The sequence below is a fragment of the Rosa rugosa genome, chromosome 6, assembly GCF_958449725.1.
Source record: "Rosa rugosa chromosome 6, drRosRugo1.1, whole genome shotgun sequence".
Lineage (NCBI taxonomy): Eukaryota > Viridiplantae > Streptophyta > Magnoliopsida > Rosales > Rosaceae > Rosa > Rosa rugosa.
In genome coordinates this window covers 20,705,767-20,728,016 of record NC_084825.1, presented here as the reverse complement: position 1 = coordinate 20,728,016, position 22,250 = coordinate 20,705,767, and the positions used below count along the sequence as shown (strand labels likewise).

Here is a 22,250-nt window from a genome sequence, read left to right as displayed (position 1 = left end):
CTTTTATTGCTGTTAGAAAATGAAAATAAATATAAAAATTTAAAACAAAATAAATGAATAAAAAATCTAGCAAAAACAACTCCTCGATCAAACAAAGCCCAAGAGCCCCAAGGCCAATCTTTTGCGTCTTAACATATCTAATCTCCGCGGCCGGTGAGCTTTCCTTCAATCTCACAAGCCTTCGAAGAGTTGGATTGAATTAGTACATGGACAAAGTAGCCGAAATCAAAAAAGCAACTTAATGAACCGAAACAAAAAAAAAAAAACATAAAAAGAGGGGTGCAACACGAGGACTTCCCAGGAGGTCACCCATCCTAGTACTGCTCTCGCCCAAGCAAGCTTAACTTCGGAGTTCTGATGGGATCCGGTGCATTATTGCTGGTATGATCGCACCCGTTAGTGTATGCAGAATCAATCTATATAAACTCCCTTCGCTCAGCTCCCTAAAGTGCTTCCATACATTACCCCAAGCTTATGAAAGTTTTTAGTTGGCGTCTCAACCGCACCACCTCTCCGCCGGGATACACTTTTATTGCTGTTAGAAAATGAAAATAAATATAAAAATTTAAAACAAAATAAATGAATAAAAAATCTAGCAAAAACAACTCCTCGATCAAACAAAGCCCAAGAGCCCCAAGGCCCAAGGCCAATCTTTTGCGTCTTAACATATCTAATCTCCGCGGCCGGTGAGCTTTCCTTCAATCTCACAAGCCTTCGAAGAGTTGGATTGAATTAGTACATGGACAAAGTAGCCGAAATCAAAAAAGCAACTTAATGAACCGAAACAAAAAAAAAAAAAAACATAAAAAGAGGGGTGCAACAGGAGGACTTCCCAGGAGGTCACCCATCCTAGTACTGCTCTCGCCCAAGCAAGCTTAACTTCGGAGTTCTGATGGGATCCGGTGCATTATTGCTGGTATGATCGCACCCGTTAGTGTATGCGGAATCAATCTATATAAACTCCCTTCGCTCAGCTCCCTAAAGTGCTTCCATAAATTACCCCAAGCTTATGAAAGTTTTTAGTTGGCGTCTCAACCGCACCACCTCTCCGCCGGGATACACTTTTATTGCTGTTAGAAAATGAAAATAAATATAAAAATTTAAAACAAAATAAATGAATAAAAAATCTAGCAAAAACAACTCCTCGATCAAACAAAGCCCAAGAGCCCCAAGGCCAATCTTTTGCGTCTTAACATATCTAATCTCCGCGGCCGGTGAGCTTTCCTTCAATCTCACAAGCCTTCGAAGAGTTGGATTGAATTAGTACATGGACAAAGTAGCCGAAATCAAAAAAGCAACTTAATGAACCGAAACAAAAAAAAAAAAAACATAAAAAGAGGGGTGCAACACGAGGACTTCCCAGGAGGTCACCCATCCTAGTACTGCTCTCGCCCAAGCAAGCTTAACTTCGGAGTTCTAATGGGATCCGGTGCATTATTGCTGGTATGATCGCACCCGTTAGTGTATGCGGAATCAATCTATATAAACTCCCTTCGCTCAGCTCCCTAAAGTGCTTCCATACATTACCCCAAGCTTATGAAAGTTTTTAGTTGGCGTCTCAACCGCACCACCTCTCCGCCGGGATACACTTTTATTGCTGTTAGAAAATGAAAATAAATATAAAAATTTAAAACAAAATAAATGAATAAAAAATCTAGCAAAAACAACTCCTCGATCAAACAAAGCCCAAGAGCCCCAAGGCCAATCTTTTGCGTCTTAACATATCTAATCTCCGCGGCCGGTGAGCTTTCCTTCAATCTCACAAGCCTTCGAAGAGTTGGATTGAATTAGTACATGGACAAAGTAGCCGAAATCAAAAAAGCAACTTAATGAACCGAAACAAAAAAAAAAAAAACATAAAAAGAGGGGTGCAACACGAGGACTTCCCAGGAGGTCACCCATCCTAGTACTGCTCTCGCCCAAGCAAGCTTAACTTCGGAGTTCTAATGGGATCCGGTGCATTATTGCTGGTATGATCGCACCCGTTAGTGTATGCGGAATCAATCTATATAAACTCCCTTCGCTCAGCTCCCTAAAGTGCTTCCATACATTACCCCAAGCTTATGAAAGTTTTTAGTTGGCGTCTCAACCGCACCACCTCTCCGCCGGGATACACTTTTATTGCTGTTAGAAAATGAAAATAAATATAAAAATTTAAAACAAAATAAATGAATAAAAAATCTAGCAAAAACAACTCCTCGATCAAACAAAGCCCAAGAGCCCCAAGGCCCAAGGCCAATCTTTTGCGTCTTAACATATCTAATCTCCGCGGCCGGTGAGCTTTCCTTCAATCTCACAAGTCTTCGAAGAGTTGGATTGAATTAGTACATGGACAAAGTAGCCGAAATCAAAAAAGCAACTTAATGAACCGAAACAAAAAAAAAAAAAACATAAAAAGAGGGGTGCAACACGAGGACTTCCCAGGAGGTCACCCATCCTAGTACTGCTCTCGCCCAAGCAAGCTTAACTTCGGAGTTCTGATGGGATCCGGTGCATTATTGCTGGTATGATCGCACCCGTTAGTGTATGCGGAATCAATCTATATAAACTCCCTTCGCTCAGCTCCCTAAAGTGCTTCCATACATTACCCCAAGCTTATGAAAGTTTTTAGTTGGCGTCTCAACCGCACCACCTCTCCGCCGGGATACACTTTTATTGCTGTTAGAAAATGAAAATAAATATAAAAATTTAAAACAAAATAAATGAATAAAAAATCTAGCAAAAACAACTCCTCGATCAAACAAAGCCCAAGAGCCCCAAGGCCCAAGGCCAATCTTTTGCGTCTTAACATATCTAATCTCCGCGGCCGGTGAGCTTTCCTTCAATCTCACAAGCCTTCGAAGAGTTGGATTGAATTAGTACATGGACAAAGTAGCCGAAATCAAAAAAGCAACTTAATGAACCGAAACAAAAAAAAAAAAAACATAAAAAGAGGGGTGCAACACGAGGACTTCCCAGGAGGTCACCCATCCTAGTACTGCTCTCGCCCAAGCAAGCTTAACTTCGGAGTTCTGATGGGATCTGGTGCATTATTGCTGGTATGATCGCACCCGTTAGTGTATGCGGAATCAATCTATATAAACTCCCTTCGCTCAGCTCCCTAAAGTGCTTCCATACATTACCCCAAGCTTATGAAAGTTTTTAGTTGGCGTCTCAACCGCACCACCTCTCCGCCGGGATACACTTTTATTGCTGTTAGAAAATGAAAATAAATATAAAAATTTAAAACAAAATAAATGAATAAAAAATCTAGCAAAAACAACTCCTCGATCAAACAAAGCCCAAGAGCCCCAAGGCCCAAGGCCAATCTTTTGCGTCTTAACATATCTAATCTCCGCGGCCGGTGAGCTTTCCTTCAATCTCACAAGCCTTCGAAGAGTTGGATTGAATTAGTACATGGACAAAGTAGCCGAAATCAAAAAAGCAACTTAATGAACCGAAACAAAAAAAAAAAAAACATAAAAAGAGGGGTGCAACACGAGGACTTCCCAGGAGGTCACCCATCCTAGTACTGCTCTCGCCCAAGCAAGCTTAACTTCGGAGTTCTGATGGGATCCGGTGCATTATTGCTGGTATGATCACACCCGTTAGTGTATGCGGAATCAATCTATATAAACTCCCTTCGCTCAGCTCCCTAAAGTGCTTCCATACATTACCCCAAGCTTATGAAAGTTTTTAGTTGGCGTCTCAACCGCACCACCTCTCCGCCGGGATACACTTTTATTGCTGTTAGAAAATGAAAATAAATATAAAAATTTAAAACAAAATAAATGAATAAAAAATCTAGCAAAAACAACTCCTCGATCAAACAAAGCCCAAGAGCCCCAAGGCCCAAGGCCAATCTTTTGCGTCTTAACATATCTAATCTCCGCGGCCGGTGAGCTTTCCTTCAATCTCACAAGCCTTCGAAGAGTTGGATTGAATTAGTACATGGACAAAGTAGCCGAAATCAAAAAAGCAACTTAATGAACCGAAACAAAAAAAAAAAAACATAAAAAGAGGGGTGCAACACGAGGACTTCCCAGGAGGTCACCCATCCTAGTACTGCTCTCGCCCAAGCAAGCTTAACTTCGGAGTTCTGATGGGATCCGGTGCATTATTGCTGGTATGATCGCACCCGTTAGTGTATGCGGAATCAATCTATATAAACTCCCTTCGCTCAGCTCCCTAAAGTGCTTCCATACATTACCCCAAGCTTATGAAAGTTTTTAGTTGGCGTCTCAACCGCACCACCTCTCCGCCGGGATACACTTTTATTGCTGTTAGAAAATGAAAATAAATATAAAAATTTAAAACAAAATAAATGAATAAAAAATCTAGCAAAAACAACTCCTCGATCAAACAAAGCCCAAGAGCCCCAAGGCCCAAGGCCAATCTTTTGCGTCTTAACATATCTAATCTCCGCGGCCGGTGAGCTTTCCTTCAATCTCACAAGCCTTCGAAGAGTTGGATTGAATTAGTACATGGACAAAGTAGCCGAAATCAAAAAAGCAACTTAATGAACCGAAACAAAAAAAAAAAAAAACATAAAAAGAGGGGTGCAACAGGAGGACTTCCCAGGAGGTCACCCATCCTAGTACTGCTCTCGCCCAAGCAAGCTTAACTTCGGAGTTCTGATGGGATCCGGTGCATTATTGCTGGTATGATCGCACCCGTTAGTGTATGCGGAATCAATCTATATAAACTCCCTTCGCTCAGCTCCCTAAAGTGCTTCCATACATTACCCCAAGCTTATGAAAGTTTTTAGTTGGCGTCTCAACCGCACCACCTCTCCGCCGGGATACACTTTTATTGCTGTTAGAAAATGAAAATAAATATAAAAATTTAAAACAAAATAAATGAATAAAAAATCTAGCAAAAACAACTCCTCGATCAAACAAAGCCCAAGAGCCCCAAGGCCAATCTTTTGCGTCTTAACATATCTAATCTCCGCGGCCGGTGAGCTTTCCTTCAATCTCACAAGCCTTCGAAGAGTTGGATTGAATTAGTACATGGACAAAGTAGCCGAAATCAAAAAAGCAACTTAATGAACCGAAACAAAAAAAAAAAAAACATAAAAAGAGGGGTGCAACACGAGGACTTCCCAGGAGGTCACCCATCCTAGTACTGCTCTCGCCCAAGCAAGCTTAACTTCGGAGTTCTGATGGGATCCGGTGCATTATTGCTGGTATGATCGCACCCGTTAGTGTATGCGGAATCAATCTATATAAACTCCCTTCGCTCAGCTCCCTAAAGTGCTTCCATACATTACCCCAAGCTTATGAAAGTTTTTAGTTGGCGTCTCAACCGCACCACCTCTCCGCCGGGATACACTTTTATTGCTGTTAGAAAATGAAAATAAATATAAAAATTTAAAACAAAATAAATGAATAAAAAATCTAGCAAAAACAACTCCTCGATCAAACAAAGCCCAAGAGCCCCAAGGCCCAAGGCCAATCTTTTGCGTCTTAACATATCTAATCTCCGCGGCCGGTGAGCTTTCCTTCAATCTCACAAGTCTTCGAAGAGTTGGATTGAATTAGTACATGGACAAAGTAGCCGAAATCAAAAAAGCAACTTAATGAACCGAAACAAAAAAAAAAAAAACATAAAAAGAGGGGTGCAACACGAGGACTTCCCAGGAGGTCACCCATCCTAGTACTGCTCTCGCCCAAGCAAGCTTAACTTCGGAGTTCTGATGGGATCCGGTGCATTATTGCTGGTATGATCGCACCCGTTAGTGTATGCGGAATCAATCTATATAAACTCCCTTCGCTCAGCTCCCTAAAGTGCTTCCATACATTACCCCAAGCTTATGAAAGTTTTTAGTTGGCGTCTCAACCGCACCACCTCTCCGCCGGGATACACTTTTATTGCTGTTAGAAAATGAAAATAAATATAAAAATTTAAAACAAAATAAATGAATAAAAAATCTAGCAAAAACAACTCCTCGATCAAACAAAGCCCAAGAGCCCCAAGGCCCAAGGCCAATCTTTTGCGTCTTAACATATCTAATCTCCGCGGCCGGTGAGCTTTCCTTCAATCTCACAAGCCTTCGAAGAGTTGGATTGAATTAGTACATGGACAAAGTAGCCGAAATCAAAAAAGCAACTTAATGAACCGAAACAAAAAAAAAAAAAAACATAAAAAGAGGGGTGCAACACGAGGACTTCCCAGGAGGTCACCCATCCTAGTACTGCTCTCGCCCAAGCAAGCTTAACTTCGGAGTTCTGATGGGATCCGGTGCATTATTGCTGGTATGATCGCACCCGTTAGTGTATGCGGAATCAATCTATATAAACTCCCTTCGCTCAGCTCCCTAAAGTGCTTCCATACATTACCCCAAGCTTATGAAAGTTTTTAGTTGGCGTCTCAACCGCACCACCTCTCCGCCGGGATACACTTTTATTGCTGTTAGAAAATGAAAATAAATATAAAAATTTAAAACAAAATAAATGAATAAAAAATCTAGCAAAAACAACTCCTCGATCAAACAAAGCCCAAGAGCCCCAAGGCCCAAGGCCAATCTTTTGCGTCTTAACATATCTAATCTCCGCGGCCGGTGAGCTTTCCTTCAATCTCACAAGCCTTCGAAGAGTTGGATTGAATTAGTACATGGACAAAGTAGCCGAAATCAAAAAAGCAACTTAATGAACCGAAACAAAAAAAAAAAAAACATAAAAAGAGGGGTGCAACACGAGGACTTCCCAGGAGGTCACCCATCCTAGTACTGCTCTCGCCCAAGCAAGCTTAACTTCGGAGTTCTGATGGGATCCGGTGCATTATTGCTGGTATGATCGCACCCGTTAGTGTATGCGGAATCAATCTATATAAACTCCCTTCGCTCAGCTCCCTAAAGTGCTTCCATACATTACCCCAAGCTTATGAAAGTTTTTAGTTGGCGTCTCAACCGCACCACCTCTCCGCCGGGATACACTTTTATTGCTGTTAGAAAATGATAATAAATATAAAAATTTAAAACAAAATAAATGAATAAAAAATCTAGCAAAAACAACTCCTCGATCAAACAAAGCCCAAGAGCCCCAAGGCCAATCTTTTGCGTCTTAACATATCTAATCTCCGCGGCCGGTGAGCTTTCCTTCAATCTCACAAGCCTTCGAAGAGTTGGATTGAATTAGTACATGGACAAAGTAGCCGAAATCAAAAAAGCAACTTAATGAACCGAAACAAAAAAAAAAAAACATAAAAAGAGGGGTGCAACACGAGGACTTCCCAGGAGGTCACCCATCCTAGTACTGCTCTCGCCCAAGCAAGCTTAACTTCGGAGTTCTGATGGGATCCGGTGCATTATTGCTGGTATGATCGCACCCGTTAGTGTATGCGGAATCAATCTATATAAACTCCCTTCGCTCAGCTCCCTAAAGTGCTTCCATACATTACCCCAAGCTTATGAAAGTTTTTAGTTGGCGTCTCAACCGCACCACCTCTCCGCCGGGATACACTTTTATTGCTGTTAGAAAATGAAAATAAATATAAAAATTTAAAACAAAATAAATGAATAAAAAATCTAGCAAAAACAACTCCTCGATCAAACAAAGCCCAAGAGCCCCAAGGCCCAAGGCCAATCTTTTGCGTCTTAACATATCTAATCTCCGCGGCCGGTGAGCTTTCCTTCAATCTCACAAGCCTTCGAAGAGTTGGATTGAATTAGTACATGGACAAAGTAGCCGAAATCAAAAAAGCAACTTAATGAACCGAAACAAAAAAAAAAAAAAAACATAAAAAGAGGGGTGCAACAGGAGGACTTCCCAGGAGGTCACCCATCCTAGTACTGCTCTCGCCCAAGCAAGCTTAACTTCGGAGTTCTGATGGGATCCGGTGCATTATTGCTGGTATGATCGCACCCGTTAGTGTATGCGGAATCAATCTATATAAACTCCCTTCGCTCAGCTCCCTAAAGTGCTTCCATACATTACCCCAAGCTTATGAAAGTTTTTAGTTGGCGTCTCAACCGCACCACCTCTCCGCCGGGATACACTTTTATTGCTGTTAGAAAATGAAAATAAATATAAAAATTTAAAACAAAATAAATGAATAAAAAATCTAGCAAAAACAACTCCTCGATCAAACAAAGCCCAAGAGCCCCAAGGCCAATCTTTTGCGTCTTAACATATCTAATCTCCGCGGCCGGTGAGCTTTCCTTCAATCTCACAAGCCTTCGAAGAGTTGGATTGAATTAGTACATGGACAAAGTAGCCGAAATCAAAAAAGCAACTTAATGAACCGAAACAAAAAAAAAAAAAACATAAAAAGAGGGGTGCAACACGAGGACTTCCCAGGAGGTCACCCATCCTAGTACTGCTCTCGCCCAAGCAAGCTTAACTTCGGAGTTCTGATGGGATCCGGTGCATTATTGCTGGTATGATCGCACCCGTTAGTGTATGCGGAATCAATCTATATAAACTCCCTTCGCTCAGCTCCCTAAAGTGCTTCCATACATTACCCCAAGCTTATGAAAGTTTTTAGTTGGCGTCTCAACCGCACCACCTCTCCGCCGGGATACACTTTTATTGCTGTTAGAAAATGAAAATAAATATAAAAATTTAAAACAAAATAAATGAATAAAAAATCTAGCAAAAACAACTCCTCGATCAAACAAAGCCCAAGAGCCCCAAGGCCAATCTTTTGCGTCTTAACATATCTAATCTCCGCGGCCGGTGAGCTTTCCTTCAATCTCACAAGCCTTCGAAGAGTTGGATTGAATTAGTACATGGACAAAGTAGCCGAAATCAAAAAAGCAACTTAATGAACCGAAACAAAAAAAAAAAAAACATAAAAAGAGGGGTGCAACACGAGGACTTCCCAGGAGGTCACCCATCCTAGTACTGCTCTCGCCCAAGCAAGCTTAACTTCGGAGTTCTGATGGGATCCGGTGCATTATTGCTGGTATGATCGCACCCGTTAGTGTATGCGGAATCAATCTATATAAACTCCCTTCGCTCAGCTCCCTAAAGTGCTTCCATACATTACCCCAAGCTTATGAAAGTTTTTAGTTGGCGTCTCAACCGCACCACCTCTCCGCCGGGATACACTTTTATTGCTGTTAGAAAATGAAAATAAATATAAAAATTTAAAACAAAATAAATGAATAAAAAATCTAGCAAAAACAACTCCTCGATCAAACAAAGCCCAAGAGCCCCAAGGCCCAAGGCCAATCTTTTGCGTCTTAACATATCTAATCTCCGCGGCCGGTGAGCTTTCCTTCAATCTCACAAGTCTTCGAAGAGTTGGATTGAATTAGTACATGGACAAAGTAGCCGAAATCAAAAAAGCAACTTAATGAACCGAAACAAAAAAAAAAAAAACATAAAAAGAGGGGTGCAACACGAGGACTTCCCAGGAGGTCACCCATCCTAGTACTGCTCTCGCCCAAGCAAGCTTAACTTCGGAGTTCTGATGGGATCCGGTGCATTATTGCTGGTATGATCGCACCCGTTAGTGTATGCGGAATCAATCTATATAAACTCCCTTCGCTCAGCTCCCTAAAGTGCTTCCATACATTACCCCAAGCTTATGAAAGTTTTTAGTTGGCGTCTCAACCGCACCACCTCTCCGCCGGGATACACTTTTATTGCTGTTAGAAAATGAAAATAAATATAAAAATTTAAAACAAAATAAATGAATAAAAAATCTAGCAAAAACAACTCCTCGATCAAACAAAGCCCAAGAGCCCCAAGGCCCAAGGCCAATCATTTGCGTCTTAACATATCTAATCTCCGCGGCCGGTGAGCTTTCCTTCAATCTCACAAGCCTTCGAAGAGTTGGATTGAATTAGTACATGGACAAAGTAGCCGAAATCAAAAAAGCAACTTAATGAACCGAAACAAAAAAAAAAAAAACATAAAAAGAGGGGTGCAACACGAGGACTTCCCAGGAGGTCACCCATCCTAGTACTGCTCTCGCCCAAGCAAGCTTAACTTCGGAGTTCTGATGGGATCTGGTGCATTATTGCTGGTATGATCGCACCCGTTAGTGTATGCGGAATCAATCTATATAAACTCCCTTCGCTCAGCTCCCTAAAGTGCTTCCATACATTACCCCAAGCTTATGAAAGTTTTTAGTTGGCGTCTCAACCGCACCACCTCTCCGCCGGGATACACTTTTATTGCTGTTAGAAAATGAAAATAAATATAAAAATTTAAAACAAAATAAATGAATAAAAAATCTAGCAAAAACAACTCCTCGATCAAACAAAGCCCAAGAGCCCCAAGGCCCAAGGCCAATCTTTTGCGTCTTAACATATCTAATCTCCGCGGCCGGTGAGCTTTCCTTCAATCTCACAAGCCTTCGAAGAGTTGGATTGAATTAGTACATGGACAAAGTAGCCGAAATCAAAAAAGCAACTTAATGAACCGAAACAAAAAAAAAAAAAACATAAAAAGAGGGGTGCAACACGAGGACTTCCCAGGAGGTCACCCATCCTAGTACTGCTCTCGCCCAAGCAAGCTTAACTTCGGAGTTCTGATGGGATCCGGTGCATTATTGCTGGTATGATCACACCCGTTAGTGTATGCGGAATCAATCTATATAAACTCCCTTCGCTCAGCTCCCTAAAGTGCTTCCATACATTACCCCAAGCTTATGAAAGTTTTTAGTTGGCGTCTCAACCGCACCACCTCTCCGCCGGGATACACTTTTATTGCTGTTAGAAAATGAAAATAAATATAAAAATTTAAAACAAAATAAATGAATAAAAAATCTAGCAAAAACAACTCCTCGATCAAACAAAGCCCAAGAGCCCCAAGGCCCAAGGCCAATCTTTTGCGTCTTAACATATCTAATCTCCGCGGCCGGTGAGCTTTCCTTCAATCTCACAAGCCTTCGAAGAGTTGGATTGAATTAGTACATGGACAAAGTAGCCGAAATCAAAAAAGCAACTTAATGAACCGAAACAAAAAAAAAAAAAAAACATAAAAAGAGGGGTGCAACACGAGGACTTCCCAGGAGGTCACCCATCCTAGTACTGCTCTCGCCCAAGCAAGCTTAACTTCGGAGTTCTGATGGGATCCGGTGCATTATTGCTGGTATGATCGCACCCGTTAGTGTATGCGGAATCAATCTATATAAACTCCCTTCGCTCAGCTCCCTAAAGTGCTTCCATACATTACCCCAAGCTTATGAAAGTTTTTAGTTGGCGTCTCAACCGCACCACCTCTCCGCCGGGATACACTTTTATTGCTGTTAGAAAATGAAAATAAATATAAAAATTTAAAACAAAATAAATGAATAAAAAATCTAGCAAAAACAACTCCTCGATCAAACAAAGCCCAAGAGCCCCAAGGCCCAAGGCCAATCATTTGCGTCTTAACATATCTAATCTCCGCGGCCGGTGAGCTTTCCTTCAATCTCACAAGCCTTCGAAGAGTTGGATTGAATTAGTACATGGACAAAGTAGCCGAAATCAAAAAAGCAACTTAATGAACCGAAACAAAAAAAAAAAAAACATAAAAAGAGGGGTGCAACACGAGGACTTCCCAGGAGGTCACCCATCCTAGTACTGCTCTCGCCCAAGCAAGCTTAACTTCGGAGTTCTGATGGGATCTGGTGCATTATTGCTGGTATGATCGCACCCGTTAGTGTATGCGGAATCAATCTATATAAACTCCCTTCGCTCAGCTCCCTAAAGTGCTTCCATACATTACCCCAAGCTTATGAAAGTTTTTAGTTGGCGTCTCAACCGCACCACCTCTCCGCCGGGATACACTTTTATTGCTGTTAGAAAATGAAAATAAATATAAAAATTTAAAACAAAATAAATGAATAAAAAATCTAGCAAAAACAACTCCTCGATCAAACAAAGCCCAAGAGCCCCAAGGCCCAAGGCCAATCTTTTGCGTCTTAACATATCTAATCTCCGCGGCCGGTGAGCTTTCCTTCAATCTCACAAGCCTTCGAAGAGTTGGATTGAATTAGTACATGGACAAAGTAGCCGAAATCAAAAAAGCAACTTAATGAACCGAAACAAAAAAAAAAAAAACATAAAAAGAGGGGTGCAACACGAGGACTTCCCAGGAGGTCACCCATCCTAGTACTGCTCTCGCCCAAGCAAGCTTAACTTCGGAGTTCTGATGGGATCCGGTGCATTATTGCTGGTATGATCACACCCGTTAGTGTATGCGGAATCAATCTATATAAACTCCCTTCGCTCAGCTCCCTAAAGTGCTTCCATACATTACCCCAAGCTTATGAAAGTTTTTAGTTGGCGTCTCAACCGCACCACCTCTCCGCCGGGATACACTTTTATTGCTGTTAGAAAATGAAAATAAATATAAAAATTTAAAACAAAATAAATGAATAAAAAATCTAGCAAAAACAACTCCTCGATCAAACAAAGCCCAAGAGCCCCAAGGCCCAAGGCCAATCTTTTGCGTCTTAACATATCTAATCTCCGCGGCCGGTGAGCTTTCCTTCAATCTCACAAGCCTTCGAAGAGTTGGATTGAATTAGTACATGGACAAAGTAGCCGAAATCAAAAAAGCAACTTAATGAACCGAAACAAAAAAAAAAAAAAAACATAAAAAGAGGGGTGCAACACGAGGACTTCCCAGGAGGTCACCCATCCTAGTACTGCTCTCGCCCAAGCAAGCTTAACTTCGGAGTTCTGATGGGATCCGGTGCATTATTGCTGGTATGATCGCACCCGTTAGTGTATGCGGAATCAATCTATATAAACTCCCTTCGCTCAGCTCCCTAAAGTGCTTCCATACATTACCCCAAGCTTATGAAAGTTTTTAGTTGGCGTCTCAACCGCACCACCTCTCCGCCGGGATACACTTTTATTGCTGTTAGAAAATGAAAATAAATATAAAAATTTAAAACAAAATAAATGAATAAAAAATCTAGCAAAAACAACTCCTCGATCAAACAAAGCCCAAGAGCCCCAAGGCCAATCTTTTGCGTCTTAACATATCTAATCTCCGCGGCCGGTGAGCTTTCCTTCAATCTCACAAGCCTTCGAAGAGTTGGATTGAATTAGTACATGGACAAAGTAGCCGAAATCAAAAAAGCAACTTAATGAACCGAAACAAAAAAAAAAAAAACATAAAAAGAGGGGTGCAACACGAGGACTTCCCAGGAGGTCACCCATCCTAGTACTGCTCTCGCCCAAGCAAGCTTAACTTCGGAGTTCTGATGGGATCCGGTGCATTATTGCTGGTATGATCGCACCCGTTAGTGTATGCGGAATCAATCTATATAAACTCCCTTCGCTCAGCTCCCTAAAGTGCTTCCATACATTACCCCAAGCTTATGAAAGTTTTTAGTTGGCGTCTCAACCGCACCACCTCTCCGCCGGGATACACTTTTATTGCTGTTAGAAAATGAAAATAAATATAAAAATTTAAAACAAAATAAATGAATAAAAAATCTAGCAAAAACAACTCCTCGATCAAACAAAGCCCAAGAGCCCCAAGGCCCAAGGCCAATCTTTTGCGTCTTAACATATCTAATCTCCGCGGCCGGTGAGCTTTCCTTCAATCTCACAAGCCTTCGAAGAGTTGGATTGAATTAGTACATGGACAAAGTAGCCGAAATCAAAAAAGCAACTTAATGAACCGAAACAAAAAAAAAAAAAACATAAAAAGAGGGGTGCAACACGAGGACTTCCCAGGAGGTCACCCATCCTAGTACTGCTCTCGCCCAAGCAAGCTTAACTTCGGAGTGCTGATGGGATCCGGTGCATTATTGCTGGTATGATCGCACCCGTTAGTGTATGCGGAATCAATCTATATAAACTCCCTTCGCTCAGCTCCCTAAAGTGTTTCCATACATTACCCCAAGCTTATGAAAGTTTTTAGTTGGCGTCTCAACCGCACCACCTCTCCGCCGGGATACACTTTTATTGCTGTTAGAAAATGAAAATAAATATAAAAATTTAAAACAAAATAAATGAATAAAAAATCTAGCAAAAACAACTCCTCGATCAAACAAAGCCCAAGAGCCCCAAGGCCCAAGGCCAATCTTTTGCGTCTTAACATATCTAATCTCCGCGGCCGGTGAGCTTTCCTTCAATCTCACAAGCCTTCGAAGAGTTGGATTGAATTAGTACATGGACAAAGTAGCCGAAATCAAAAAAGCAACTTAATGAACCGAAACAAAAAAAAAAAAAACATAAAAAGAGGGGTGCAACACGAGGACTTCCCAGGAGGTCACCCATCCTAGTACTGCTCTCGCCCAAGCAAGCTTAACTTCGGAGTTCTGATGGGATCCGGTGCATTATTGCTGGTATGATCGCACCCGTTAGTGTATGCGGAATCAATCTATATAAACTCCCTTCGCTCAGCTCCCTAAAGTGCTTCCATACATTACCCCAAGCTTATGAAAGTTTTTAGTTGGCGTCTCAACCGCACCACCTCTCCGCCGGGATACACTTTTATTGCTGTTAGAAAATGAAAATAAATATAAAAATTTAAAACAAAATAAATGAATAAAAAATCTAGCAAAAACAACTCCTCGATCAAACAAAGCCCAAGAGCCCCAAGGCCCAAGGCCAATCTTTTGCGTCTTAACATATCTAATCTCCGCGGCCGGTGAGCTTTCCTTCAATCTCACAAGCCTTCGAAGAGTTGGATTGAATTAGTACATGGACAAAGTAGCCAAAATCAAAAAAGCAACTTAATGAACCGAAACAAAAAAAAAAAAAACATAAAAAGAGGGGTGCAACACGAGGACTTCCCAGGAGGTCACCCATCCTAGTACTGCTCTCGCCCAAGCAAGCTTAACTTCGGAGTTCTGATGGGATCCGGTGCATTATTGCTGGTATGATCACACCCGTTAGTGTATGCGGAATCAATCTATATAAACTCCCTTCGCTCAGCTCCCTAAAGTGCTTCCATACATTACCCCAAGCTTATGAAAGTTTTTAGTTGGCGTCTCAACCGCACCACCTCTCCGCCGGGATACACTTTTATTGCTGTTAGAAAATGAAAATAAATATAAAAATTTAAAACAAAATAAATGAATAAAAAATCTAGCAAAAACAACTCCTCGATCAAACAAAGCCCAAGAGCCCCAAGGCCCAAGGCCAATCTTTTGCGTCTTAACATATCTAATCTCCGCGGCCGGTGAGCTTTCCTTCAATCTCACAAGCCTTCGAAGAGTTGGATTGAATTAGTACATGGACAAAGTAGCCGAAATCAAAAAAGCAACTTAATGAACCGAAACAAAAAAAAAAAAAAACATAAAAAGAGGGGTGCAACACGAGGACTTCCCAGGAGGTCACCCATCCTAGTACTGCTCTCGCCCAAGCAAGCTTAACTTCGGAGTTCTGATGGGATCCGGTGCATTATTGCTGGTATGATCGCACCCGTTAGTGTATGCGGAATCAATCTATATAAACTCCCTTCGCTCAGCTCCCTAAAGTGCTTCCATACATTACCCCAAGCTTATGAAAGTTTTTAGTTGGCGTCTCAACCGCACCACCTCTCCGCCGGGATACACTTTTATTGCTGTTAGAAAATGAAAATAAATATAAAAATTTAAAACAAAATAAATGAATAAAAAATCTAGCAAAAACAACTCCTCGATCAAACAAAGCCCAAGAGCCCCAAGGCCCAAGGCCAATCTTTTGCGTCTTAACATATCTAATCTCCGCGGCCGGTGAGCTTTCCTTCAATCTCACAAGCCTTCGAAGAGTTGGATTGAATTAGTACATGGACAAAGTAGCCGAAATCAAAAAAGCAACTTAATGAACCGAAACAAAAAAAAAAAAAAACATAAAAAGAGGGGTGCAACACGAGGACTTCCCAGGAGGTCACCCATCCTAGTACTGCTCTCGCCCAAACAAGCTTAACTTCGGAGTTCTGATGGGATCCGGTGCATTATTGCTGGTATGATCGCACCCGTTAGTGTATGCGGAATCAATCTATATAAACTCCCTTCGCTCAGCTCCCTAAAGTGCTTCCATACATTACCCCAAGCTTATGAAAGTTTTTAGTTGGCGTCTCAACCGCACCACCTCTCCGCCGGGATACACTTTTATTGCTGTTAGAAAATGAAAATAAATATAAAAATTTAAAACAAAATAAATGAATAAAAAATCTAGCAAAAACAACTCCTCGATCAAACAAAGCCCAAGAGCCCCAAGGCCCAAGGCCAATCTTTTGCGTCTTAACATATCTAATCTCCGCGGCCGGTGAGCTTTCCTTCAATCTCACAAGCCTTCGAAGAGTTGGATTGAATTAGTACATGGACAAAGTAGCCGAAATCAAAAAAGCAACTTAATGAACCGAAACAAAAAAAAAAAAAACATAAAAAGAGGGGTGCAACACGAGGACTTCCCAGGAGGTCACCCATCCTAGTACTGCTCTCGCCCAAGCAAGCTTAACTTCGGAGTTCTGATGGGATCCGGTGCATTATTGCTGGTATGATCGCACCCGTTAGTGTATGCGGAATCAATCTATATAAACTCCCTTCGCTCAGCTCCCTAAAGTGCTTCCATACATTACCCCAAGCTTATGAAAGTTTTTAGTTGGCGTCTCAACCGCACCACCTCTCCGCCGGGATACACTTTTATTGCTGTTAGAAAATGAAAATAAATATAAAAATTTAAAACAAAATAAATGAATAAAAAATCTAGCAAAAACAACTCCTCGATCAAACAAAGCCCAAGAGCCCCAAGGCCCAAGGCCAATCTTTTGCGTCTTAACATATCTAATCTCCGCGGCCGGTGAGCTTTCCTTCAATCTCACAAGCCTTCGAAGAGTTGGATTGAATTAGTACATGGACAAAGTAGCCGAAATCAAAAAAGCAACTTAATGAACCGAAACAAAAAAAAAAAAAAACATAAAAAGAGGGGTGCAACACGAGGACTTCCCAGGAGGTCACCCATCCTAGTACTGCTCTCGCCCAAACAAGCTTAACTTCGGAGTTCTGATGGGATCCGGTGCATTATTGCTGGTATGATCGCACCCGTTAGTGTATGCGGAATCAATCTATATAAACTCCCTTCGCTCAGCTCCCTAAAGTGCTTCCATACATTACCCCAAGCTTATGAAAGTTTTTAGTTGGCGTCTCAACCGCACCACCTCTCCGCCGGGATACACTTTTATTGCTGTTAGAAAATGAAAATAAATATAAAAATTTAAAACAAAATAAATGAATAAAAAATCTAGCAAAAACAACTCCTCGATCAAACAAAGCCCAAGAGCCCCAAGGCCCAAGGCCAATCTTTTGCGTCTTAACATATCTAATCTCCGCGGCCGGTGAGCTTTCCTTCAATCTCACAAGCCTTCGAAGAGTTGGATTGAATTAGTACATGGACAAAGTAGCCGAAATCAAAAAAGCAACTTAATGAACCGAAACAAAAAAAAAAAAAACATAAAAAGAGGGGTGCAACACGAGGACTTCCCAGGAGGTCACCCATCCTAGTACTGCTCTCGCCCAAGCAAGCTTAACTTCGGAGTTCTGATGGGATCCGGTGCATTATTGCTGGTATGATCGCACCCGTTAGTGTATGCGGAATCAATCTATATAAACTCCCTTCGCTCAGCTCCCTAAAGTGCTTCCATACATTACCCCAAGCTTATGAAAGTTTTTAGTTGGCGTCTCAACCGCACCACCTCTCCGCCGGGATACACTTTTATTGCTGTTAGAAAATGAAAATATATATAAAAATTTAAAACAAAATAAATGAATAAAAAATCCAGCAAAAACAACTCCTCGATCAAACAAAGCCCAAGAGCCCCAAGGCCAATCTTTTGCGTCTTAACATATCTAATCTCCGCGGCCGGTGAGCTTTCCTTCAATCTCACAAGCCTTCGAAGAGTTGGATTGAATTAGTACATGGACAAAGTAGCCGAAATCAAAAAAGCAACTTAATGAACCGAAACAAAAAAAAAAAAAACATAAAAAGAGGGGTGCAACACGAGGACATCCCAGGAGGTCACCCATCCTAGTACTGCTCTCGCCCAAGCAAGCTTAACTTCGGAGTTCTGATGGGATCCGGTGCATTATTGCTGGTATGATCGCACCCGTTAGTGTATGCGGAATCAATCTATATAAACTCCCTTCGCTCAGCTCCCTAAAGTGCTTCCATACATTACCCCAAGCTTATGAAAGTTTTTAGTTGGCGTCTCAACCGCACCACCTCTCCGCCGGGATACACTTTTATTGCTGTTAGAAAATGAAAATAAATATAAAAATTTAAAACAAAATAAATGAATAAAAAATCTACCAAAAACAACTCCTCGATCAAACAAAGCCCAAGAGCCCCAAGGCCCAAGGCCAATCTTTTGCGTCTTAACATATCTAATCTCCGCGGCCGGTGAGCTTTCCTTCAATCTCACAAGCCTTCGAAGAGTTGGATTGAATTAGTACATGGACAAAGTAGCCGAAATCAAAAAAGCAACTTAATGAACCGAAACAAAAAAAAAAAAAAACATAAAAAGAGGGGTGCAACACGAGGACTTCCCAGGAGGTCACCCATCCTAGTACTGCTCTCGCCCAAGCAAGCTTAACTTCGGAGTTCTGATGGGATCCGGTGCATTATTGCTGGTATGATCGCACCCGTTAGTGTATGCGGAATCAATCTATATAAACTCCCTTCGCTCAGCTCCCTAAAGTGCTTCCATACATTACCCCAAGCTTATGAAAGTTTTTAGTTGGCGTCTCAACCGCACCACCTCTCCGCCGGGATACACTTTTATTGCTGTTAGAAAATGAAAATATATATAAAAATTTAAAACAAAATAAATGAATAAAAAATCTAGCAAAAACAACTCCTCGATCAAACAAAGCCCAAGAGCCCCAAGGCCAATCTTTTGCGTCTTAACATATCTAATCTCCGCGGCCGGTGAGCTTTCCTTCAATCTCACAAGCCTTCGAAGAGTTGGATTGAATTAGTACATGGACAAAGTAGCCGAAATCAAAAAAGCAACTTAATGAACCGAAACAAAAAAAAAAAAAACATAAAAAGAGGGGTGCAACACGAGGACATCCCAGGAGGTCACCCATCCTAGTACTGCTCTCGCCCAAGCAAGCTTAACTTCGGAGTTCTGATGGGATCCGGTGCATTATTGCTGGTATGATCGCACCCGTTAGTGTATGCGGAATCAATCTATATAAACTCCCTTCGCTCAGCTCCCTAAAGTGCTTCCATACATTACCCCAAGCTTATGAAAGTTTTTAGTTGGCGTCTCAACCGCACCACCTCTCCGCCGGGATACACTTTTATTGCTGTTAGAAAATGAAAATAAATATAAAAATTTAAAACAAAATAAATGAATAAAAAATCTACCAAAAACAACTCCTCGATCAAACAAAGCCCAAGAGCCCCAAGGCCCAAGGCCAATCTTTTGCGTCTTAACATATCTAATCTCCGCGGCCGGTGAGCTTTCCTTCAATCTCACAAGCCTTCGAAGAGTTGGATTGAATTAGTACATGGACAAAGTAGCCGAAATCAAAAAAGCAACTTAATGAACCGAAACAAAAAAAAAAAAAAACATAAAAAGAGGGGTGCAACACGAGGACTTCCCAGGAGGTCACCCATCCTAGTACTGCTCTCGCCCAAGCAAGCTTAACTTCGGAGTTCTGATGGGATCCGGTGCATTATTGCTGGTATGATCGCACCCGTTAGTGTATGCGGAATCAATCTATATAAACTCCCTTCGCTCAGCTCCCTAAAGTGCTTCCATACATTACCCCAAGCTTATGAAAGTTTTTAGTTGGCGTCTCAACCGCACCACCTCTCCGCCGGGATACACTTTTATTGCTGTTAGAAAATGAAAATATATATAAAAATTTAAAACAAAATAAATGAATAAAAAATCTAGCAAAAACAACTCCTCGATCAAACAAAGCCCAAGAGCCCCAAGGCCAATCTTTTGCGTCTTAACATATCTAATCTCCGCGGCCGGTGAGCTTTCCTTCAATCTCACAAGCCTTCGAAGAGTTGGATTGAATTAGTACATGGACAAAGTAGCCGAAATCAAAAAAGCAACTTAATGAACCGAAACAAAAAAAAAAAAAACATAAAAAGAGGGGTGCAACACGAGGACTTCCCAGGAGGTCACCCATCCTAGTACTGCTCTCGCCCAAGCAAGCTTAACTTCGGAGTTCTGATGGGATCCGGTGCATTATTGCTGGTATGATCGCACCCGTTAGTGTATGCGGAATCAATCTATATAAACTCCCTTCGCTCAGCTCCCTAAAGTGCTTCCATACATTACCCCAAGCTTATGAAAGGTTTTAGTTGGCGTCTCAACCGCACCACCTCTCCGCCGGGATACACTTTTATTGCTGTTAGAAAATGAAAATAAATATAAAAATTTAAAACAAAATAAATGAATAAAAAATCTAGCAAAAACAACTCCTCGATCAAACAAAGCCCAAGAGCCCCAAGGCCCAAGGCCAATCTTTTGCGTCTTAACATATCTAATCTCCGCGGCCGGTGAGCTTTCCTTCAATCTCACAAGCCTTCGAAGAGTTGGATTGAATTAGTACATGGACAAAGTAGCCGAAATCAAAAAAGCAACTTAATGAACCGAAACAAAAAAAAAAAAAACATAAAAAGAGGGGTGCAACACGAGGACTTCCCAGGAGGTCACCCATCCTAGTACTGCTCTCGCCCAAGCAAGCTTAACTTCGGAGTTCTGATGGGATCCGGTGCATTATTGCTTGTATGATCGCACCCGTTAGTGTATGCGGAATCAATCTATATAAACTCCCTTCGCTCAGCTCCCTAAAGTGCTTCCATACATTACCCCAAGCTTATGAAAGGTTTTAGTTGGCGTCTCAACCGCACCACCTCTCCGCCGGGATACACTTTTATTGCTGTTAGAAAATGAAAATAAATATAAAAATTTAAAACAAAATAAATGAATAAAAAATCTAGCAAAAACAACTCCTCGATCAAACAAAGCCCAAGAGCCCCAAGGCCCAAGGCCAATCTTTTGCGTCTTAACATATCTAATCTCCGCGGCCGGTGAGCTTTCCTTCAATCTCACAAGCCTTCGAAGAGTTGGATTGAATTAGTACATGGACAAAGTAGCCGAAATCAAAAAAGCAACTTAATGAACCGAAACAAAAAAAAAAAAAAAAACATAAAAAGAGGGGTGCAACACGAGGACTTCCCAGGAGGTCACCCATCCTAGTACTGCTCTCGCCCAAGCAAGCTTAACTTCGGAGTTCTGATGGGATCCGGTGCATTATTGCTGGTATGATCGCACCCGTTAGTGTATGCGGAATCCATCTATATAAACTCCCTTCGCTCAGCTCCCTAAAGTGCTTCCATACATTACCCCAAGCTTATGAAAGTTTTTAGTTGGCGTCTCAACCGCACCACCTCTCCGCCGGGATACACTTTTATTGCTGTTAGAAAATGAAAATAAATATAAAAATTTAAAACAAAATAAATGAATAAAAAATCTAGCAAAAACAACTCCTCGATCAAACAAAGCCCAAGAGCCCCAAGGCCCAAGGCCAATCTTTTGCGTCTTAACATATCTAATCTCCGCGGCCGGTGAGCTTTCCTTCAATCTCACAAGCCTTCGAAGAGTTGGATTGAATTAGTACATGGACAAAGTAGCCGAAATCAAAAAAGCAACTTAATGAACCGAAACAAAAAAAAAAAAAAAAACATAAAAAGAGGGGTGCAACACGAGGACTTCCCAGGAGGTCACCCATCCTAGTACTGCTCTCGCCCAAGCAAGCTTAACTTCGGAGTTCTGATGGGATCCGGTGCATTATTGCTGGTATGATCGCACCCGTTAGTGTATGCGGAATCCATCTATATAAACTCCCTTCGCTCAGCTCCCTAAAGTGCTTCCATACATTACCCCAAGCTTATGAAAGTTTTTAGTTGGCGTCTCAACCGCACCACCTCTCCGCCGGGATACACTTTTATTGCTGTTAGAAAATGAAAATAAATATAAAAATTTAAAACAAAATAAATGAATAAAAAATCTAGCAAAAACAACTCCTCGATCAAACAAAGCCCAAGAGCCCCAAGGCCCAAGGCCAATCTTTTGCGTCTTAACATATCTAATCTCCGCGGCCGGTGAGCTTTCCTTCAATCTCACAAGCCTTCGAAGAGTTGGATTGAATTAGTACATGGACAAAGTAGCCGAAATCAAAAAAGCAACTTAATGAACCGAAACAAAAAAAAAAAAAAACATAAAAAGAGGGGTGCAACACGAGGACTTCCCAGGAGGTCACCCATCCTAGTACTGCTCTCGCCCAAGCAAGCTTAACTTCGGAGTTCTGATGGGATCCGGTGCATTATTGCTGGTATGATCGCACCCGTTAGTGTATGC

General features: G+C 41.5%; 42 non-coding genes across 42 annotated transcripts; all 42 read right to left on the bottom strand.

The window, feature by feature from the left end:
* Positions 1-276: 276 nt before the first annotated feature.
* LOC133719555 (5S ribosomal RNA) lies at positions 277-395 on the bottom strand. The gene has a single exon (XR_009851270.1). It is a non-coding gene; the product is annotated as a 5S ribosomal RNA (ribosomal RNA).
* A 416-nt stretch (positions 396-811) lies between these two features.
* LOC133719042 (5S ribosomal RNA) lies at positions 812-930 on the bottom strand. The gene has a single exon (XR_009850775.1). It is a non-coding gene; the product is annotated as a 5S ribosomal RNA (ribosomal RNA).
* Positions 931-1,338: 408 nt separating this feature from the next.
* On the bottom strand, positions 1,339-1,457 carry LOC133719608 (5S ribosomal RNA). Its single transcript, XR_009851334.1, has one exon. It is a non-coding gene; the product is annotated as a 5S ribosomal RNA (ribosomal RNA).
* A 408-nt stretch (positions 1,458-1,865) lies between these two features.
* LOC133719607 (5S ribosomal RNA) lies at positions 1,866-1,984 on the bottom strand. The gene has a single exon (XR_009851333.1). It is a non-coding gene; the product is annotated as a 5S ribosomal RNA (ribosomal RNA).
* A 415-nt stretch (positions 1,985-2,399) lies between these two features.
* Positions 2,400-2,518, bottom strand: LOC133719554 (5S ribosomal RNA). Its single transcript, XR_009851269.1, has one exon. It is a non-coding gene; the product is annotated as a 5S ribosomal RNA (ribosomal RNA).
* A 415-nt stretch (positions 2,519-2,933) lies between these two features.
* Positions 2,934-3,052, bottom strand: LOC133718945 (5S ribosomal RNA). The gene has a single exon (XR_009850685.1). It is a non-coding gene; the product is annotated as a 5S ribosomal RNA (ribosomal RNA).
* A 415-nt stretch (positions 3,053-3,467) lies between these two features.
* On the bottom strand, positions 3,468-3,586 carry LOC133719614 (5S ribosomal RNA). Its single transcript, XR_009851341.1, has one exon. It is a non-coding gene; the product is annotated as a 5S ribosomal RNA (ribosomal RNA).
* A 414-nt stretch (positions 3,587-4,000) lies between these two features.
* On the bottom strand, positions 4,001-4,119 carry LOC133719553 (5S ribosomal RNA). The gene has a single exon (XR_009851268.1). It is a non-coding gene; the product is annotated as a 5S ribosomal RNA (ribosomal RNA).
* A 416-nt stretch (positions 4,120-4,535) lies between these two features.
* Positions 4,536-4,654, bottom strand: LOC133719041 (5S ribosomal RNA). The gene has a single exon (XR_009850774.1). It is a non-coding gene; the product is annotated as a 5S ribosomal RNA (ribosomal RNA).
* Positions 4,655-5,062: 408 nt separating this feature from the next.
* On the bottom strand, positions 5,063-5,181 carry LOC133719552 (5S ribosomal RNA). The gene has a single exon (XR_009851267.1). It is a non-coding gene; the product is annotated as a 5S ribosomal RNA (ribosomal RNA).
* Positions 5,182-5,596: 415 nt separating this feature from the next.
* LOC133719551 (5S ribosomal RNA) lies at positions 5,597-5,715 on the bottom strand. Its single transcript, XR_009851265.1, has one exon. It is a non-coding gene; the product is annotated as a 5S ribosomal RNA (ribosomal RNA).
* A 416-nt stretch (positions 5,716-6,131) lies between these two features.
* On the bottom strand, positions 6,132-6,250 carry LOC133719549 (5S ribosomal RNA). The gene has a single exon (XR_009851263.1). It is a non-coding gene; the product is annotated as a 5S ribosomal RNA (ribosomal RNA).
* Positions 6,251-6,665: 415 nt separating this feature from the next.
* Positions 6,666-6,784, bottom strand: LOC133719548 (5S ribosomal RNA). The gene has a single exon (XR_009851262.1). It is a non-coding gene; the product is annotated as a 5S ribosomal RNA (ribosomal RNA).
* A 407-nt stretch (positions 6,785-7,191) lies between these two features.
* Positions 7,192-7,310, bottom strand: LOC133719547 (5S ribosomal RNA). The gene has a single exon (XR_009851261.1). It is a non-coding gene; the product is annotated as a 5S ribosomal RNA (ribosomal RNA).
* A 417-nt stretch (positions 7,311-7,727) lies between these two features.
* LOC133719040 (5S ribosomal RNA) lies at positions 7,728-7,846 on the bottom strand. The gene has a single exon (XR_009850773.1). It is a non-coding gene; the product is annotated as a 5S ribosomal RNA (ribosomal RNA).
* A 408-nt stretch (positions 7,847-8,254) lies between these two features.
* Positions 8,255-8,373, bottom strand: LOC133719546 (5S ribosomal RNA). Its single transcript, XR_009851259.1, has one exon. It is a non-coding gene; the product is annotated as a 5S ribosomal RNA (ribosomal RNA).
* A 408-nt stretch (positions 8,374-8,781) lies between these two features.
* LOC133719545 (5S ribosomal RNA) lies at positions 8,782-8,900 on the bottom strand. Its single transcript, XR_009851258.1, has one exon. It is a non-coding gene; the product is annotated as a 5S ribosomal RNA (ribosomal RNA).
* Positions 8,901-9,315: 415 nt separating this feature from the next.
* Positions 9,316-9,434, bottom strand: LOC133719544 (5S ribosomal RNA). The gene has a single exon (XR_009851257.1). It is a non-coding gene; the product is annotated as a 5S ribosomal RNA (ribosomal RNA).
* A 415-nt stretch (positions 9,435-9,849) lies between these two features.
* LOC133718944 (5S ribosomal RNA) lies at positions 9,850-9,968 on the bottom strand. The gene has a single exon (XR_009850684.1). It is a non-coding gene; the product is annotated as a 5S ribosomal RNA (ribosomal RNA).
* A 415-nt stretch (positions 9,969-10,383) lies between these two features.
* LOC133719613 (5S ribosomal RNA) lies at positions 10,384-10,502 on the bottom strand. The gene has a single exon (XR_009851340.1). It is a non-coding gene; the product is annotated as a 5S ribosomal RNA (ribosomal RNA).
* A 417-nt stretch (positions 10,503-10,919) lies between these two features.
* On the bottom strand, positions 10,920-11,038 carry LOC133719543 (5S ribosomal RNA). Its single transcript, XR_009851256.1, has one exon. It is a non-coding gene; the product is annotated as a 5S ribosomal RNA (ribosomal RNA).
* Positions 11,039-11,453: 415 nt separating this feature from the next.
* Positions 11,454-11,572, bottom strand: LOC133718942 (5S ribosomal RNA). The gene has a single exon (XR_009850682.1). It is a non-coding gene; the product is annotated as a 5S ribosomal RNA (ribosomal RNA).
* Positions 11,573-11,987: 415 nt separating this feature from the next.
* Positions 11,988-12,106, bottom strand: LOC133719612 (5S ribosomal RNA). Its single transcript, XR_009851339.1, has one exon. It is a non-coding gene; the product is annotated as a 5S ribosomal RNA (ribosomal RNA).
* Positions 12,107-12,523: 417 nt separating this feature from the next.
* On the bottom strand, positions 12,524-12,642 carry LOC133719542 (5S ribosomal RNA). The gene has a single exon (XR_009851255.1). It is a non-coding gene; the product is annotated as a 5S ribosomal RNA (ribosomal RNA).
* A 408-nt stretch (positions 12,643-13,050) lies between these two features.
* On the bottom strand, positions 13,051-13,169 carry LOC133719541 (5S ribosomal RNA). Its single transcript, XR_009851253.1, has one exon. It is a non-coding gene; the product is annotated as a 5S ribosomal RNA (ribosomal RNA).
* A 415-nt stretch (positions 13,170-13,584) lies between these two features.
* Positions 13,585-13,703, bottom strand: LOC133718967 (5S ribosomal RNA). Its single transcript, XR_009850704.1, has one exon. It is a non-coding gene; the product is annotated as a 5S ribosomal RNA (ribosomal RNA).
* A 415-nt stretch (positions 13,704-14,118) lies between these two features.
* On the bottom strand, positions 14,119-14,237 carry LOC133719540 (5S ribosomal RNA). Its single transcript, XR_009851252.1, has one exon. It is a non-coding gene; the product is annotated as a 5S ribosomal RNA (ribosomal RNA).
* Positions 14,238-14,652: 415 nt separating this feature from the next.
* On the bottom strand, positions 14,653-14,771 carry LOC133719611 (5S ribosomal RNA). The gene has a single exon (XR_009851337.1). It is a non-coding gene; the product is annotated as a 5S ribosomal RNA (ribosomal RNA).
* A 416-nt stretch (positions 14,772-15,187) lies between these two features.
* LOC133719538 (5S ribosomal RNA) lies at positions 15,188-15,306 on the bottom strand. The gene has a single exon (XR_009851250.1). It is a non-coding gene; the product is annotated as a 5S ribosomal RNA (ribosomal RNA).
* A 416-nt stretch (positions 15,307-15,722) lies between these two features.
* LOC133718937 (5S ribosomal RNA) lies at positions 15,723-15,841 on the bottom strand. The gene has a single exon (XR_009850677.1). It is a non-coding gene; the product is annotated as a 5S ribosomal RNA (ribosomal RNA).
* A 415-nt stretch (positions 15,842-16,256) lies between these two features.
* On the bottom strand, positions 16,257-16,375 carry LOC133719536 (5S ribosomal RNA). Its single transcript, XR_009851249.1, has one exon. It is a non-coding gene; the product is annotated as a 5S ribosomal RNA (ribosomal RNA).
* Positions 16,376-16,791: 416 nt separating this feature from the next.
* Positions 16,792-16,910, bottom strand: LOC133718936 (5S ribosomal RNA). Its single transcript, XR_009850676.1, has one exon. It is a non-coding gene; the product is annotated as a 5S ribosomal RNA (ribosomal RNA).
* Positions 16,911-17,325: 415 nt separating this feature from the next.
* On the bottom strand, positions 17,326-17,444 carry LOC133719535 (5S ribosomal RNA). Its single transcript, XR_009851248.1, has one exon. It is a non-coding gene; the product is annotated as a 5S ribosomal RNA (ribosomal RNA).
* A 408-nt stretch (positions 17,445-17,852) lies between these two features.
* LOC133719022 (5S ribosomal RNA) lies at positions 17,853-17,971 on the bottom strand. The gene has a single exon (XR_009850756.1). It is a non-coding gene; the product is annotated as a 5S ribosomal RNA (ribosomal RNA).
* A 416-nt stretch (positions 17,972-18,387) lies between these two features.
* On the bottom strand, positions 18,388-18,506 carry LOC133719534 (5S ribosomal RNA). The gene has a single exon (XR_009851247.1). It is a non-coding gene; the product is annotated as a 5S ribosomal RNA (ribosomal RNA).
* A 408-nt stretch (positions 18,507-18,914) lies between these two features.
* On the bottom strand, positions 18,915-19,033 carry LOC133719021 (5S ribosomal RNA). The gene has a single exon (XR_009850755.1). It is a non-coding gene; the product is annotated as a 5S ribosomal RNA (ribosomal RNA).
* Positions 19,034-19,449: 416 nt separating this feature from the next.
* LOC133719533 (5S ribosomal RNA) lies at positions 19,450-19,568 on the bottom strand. The gene has a single exon (XR_009851246.1). It is a non-coding gene; the product is annotated as a 5S ribosomal RNA (ribosomal RNA).
* Positions 19,569-19,976: 408 nt separating this feature from the next.
* LOC133719532 (5S ribosomal RNA) lies at positions 19,977-20,095 on the bottom strand. Its single transcript, XR_009851245.1, has one exon. It is a non-coding gene; the product is annotated as a 5S ribosomal RNA (ribosomal RNA).
* A 415-nt stretch (positions 20,096-20,510) lies between these two features.
* LOC133719025 (5S ribosomal RNA) lies at positions 20,511-20,629 on the bottom strand. The gene has a single exon (XR_009850759.1). It is a non-coding gene; the product is annotated as a 5S ribosomal RNA (ribosomal RNA).
* A 418-nt stretch (positions 20,630-21,047) lies between these two features.
* LOC133719531 (5S ribosomal RNA) lies at positions 21,048-21,166 on the bottom strand. Its single transcript, XR_009851244.1, has one exon. It is a non-coding gene; the product is annotated as a 5S ribosomal RNA (ribosomal RNA).
* Positions 21,167-21,584: 418 nt separating this feature from the next.
* LOC133719530 (5S ribosomal RNA) lies at positions 21,585-21,703 on the bottom strand. The gene has a single exon (XR_009851243.1). It is a non-coding gene; the product is annotated as a 5S ribosomal RNA (ribosomal RNA).
* A 416-nt stretch (positions 21,704-22,119) lies between these two features.
* On the bottom strand, positions 22,120-22,238 carry LOC133719529 (5S ribosomal RNA). Its single transcript, XR_009851242.1, has one exon. It is a non-coding gene; the product is annotated as a 5S ribosomal RNA (ribosomal RNA).
* Between the last annotated feature and the right edge of the window lie 12 nt (positions 22,239-22,250).